Source organism: Octopus bimaculoides, chromosome 11 (genome assembly GCF_001194135.2).
Source record: "Octopus bimaculoides isolate UCB-OBI-ISO-001 chromosome 11, ASM119413v2, whole genome shotgun sequence".
Taxonomy (NCBI): Eukaryota; Metazoa; Mollusca; class Cephalopoda; order Octopoda; family Octopodidae; genus Octopus; species Octopus bimaculoides.
In genome coordinates, this window is record NC_068991.1 from 64,958,060 (window position 1) to 64,960,111 (window position 2,052).

Consider the following 2,052-nt stretch of genomic DNA (forward strand, 5'->3'; position numbering starts at 1 on the left):
CCGTTCAAGCGGAATTCGAACGTACGTACATCCGTTCGGCCTCCCTCTGCACCGTTCGAGCGGAATTCGAACGTACGTGCGTCCGTTCGGCCTCTCTCTGCACCGTTCGAGCGGAATTCGAACGTACGTGCGTCCTTTCGCCCTCCTTCTGCACCGTTCGTGCGGAATTCGAACGTACGTGCGTCCGTTCGTCCTTCCTCTGTACCGTTCGAGTGGAATTCGAACGTACGTGCGTCTGATCGGCCTCCCTCTTCACCGTTCGAGCGGTATTCGAACGTACGTGCGTCCGTTCGGCCTCTCTCTGCACCGTTCGAGCGGTATTCGAACGTACATGCGTCCTTTCGGCCTCCTTCTGCACCGTTCGAGCGGAATTCGAACGTACGTGCGTCGGTTCGGCCTCCTTCTGCACCGTTCGAGTGGAATTCGAACGTACGTGCGTCTGTTCGGCCTCCCTCTTCCCTTGAGATTATGACGGTCCTATATTCCTTGCATGCGACCCGTATTGGGACTGGATATCTTTCTCTGCCCTGTCCCTGTATCATGTCAGCAGTGTGGAGAGCGTTTGTGGGGTGCTGTGCAAGCCTCATCGGAACTAAAATTTTAGGTCGTGCAACTATCGACTAGGCGACTATCAGATGCCAGATCGAGCAGGTTGGCGCCGCAGTGAGCATGGATACTGCGCATGCGAACCCGGGGCAAACCGATTGCTGGTGCAATAACCTCATGCACGGGCATTGCTGGTCTTCCTCAATTACGAGTGGACAGCCATCATCGTGATGTATGTATGTATGTATGTATGTATGTATGTATGTATGTATGTATGTGTCTCTTTTTGTCTGTTCCGCACCATCGTTTGACAGCCGGTGTTAGTTTGTTTACTTCCATGTATCTGCAAAATGACACCGATGGAATAAGTACCACAAATTAAAAAAAAGATGCCAGGTTAAATAGTTTAAATCAGTGGTTTTCAACAAATTTTCTTTTCATCTATTTTTTTCTCTTGATTCGTATTTTATTCTGTTCAAGGTTATTTCCGTTTTACATTTCTCCAAATAGCCATTTCCTGTTCAAAAACTTGTTTCATAGATTCTTCTTTCATATTCCTATACTGCTTTTCACACGTTCACTTATGTTTAGGTTTTAATGGCTGGAAACATGTTGAACTCCGTAAAACAAGAGAGAAAGACAATTTCACTGTTTATACATATACAGGAGTGGCTGTGTGGGTAACTAGCTTGCTTACCAACCACATAGTTCCGGTTTCAGTCCCACTGCGTGGCATCTTGGGCAAGTGTCTTCTACTATAGCCTCCGGCTGACCAAAGCCTTGTGAGTGGATTTGGTAGACGGAAACTGAAAGAGGCCCGTCGTATATATATGTATGTGTATATATATACATGTGTCTGTGTTTGAGTATCTGTGTTTGTCCCCCCAACATCGCTTGAGAACCGATGCTGGTGTGTTTAGTCCCCATAACTTAGCGGTTCGGCAAAAGAGGTCGATAGAATAAGTACTAGGCTTACAAAGAATAAGTCCCGGGGGCGATTTGCTCGACTGAAGGCGGTGCTCCAGCATGGCCGCAGTCAAATGACTAAAACAAGTAAAAGAGTAAAAGAGTATACAAATAAGTTTATACTTATATAAATAAGTACATCGAAAGCAAAAAATTTTCGGGATACCATAAAATATTATCGTCACGCTCCAGTTTACTATTCTGCTTGCCCAAACAACTCCCCCCACCCCACCACCAAAATCTTTTATGGACCTCCAGGATCCAAACTTCTTAAACCATTCAGTATGAGCGTAGTCCAAGAAGTTAAAGATTTTATAAAGGGAATTATCTCCCTTGCAATATACATGCCATTGGAGTTAACGTTTGATTTGGAGAAACAGTCACGTAAGGTTTGTAGTTACCTCCCTTTGACTTCTAAATTTAAAGTGCAACAGATCAACCTTTGCTTTCTTGAGTAGTAAAGCGTCTTTGGCGCCTTTTATAGCGAAGGCGTCCTGAAACTGAGATGAATTTATCCTAAAAGGGGAGAATTTTGCCCAC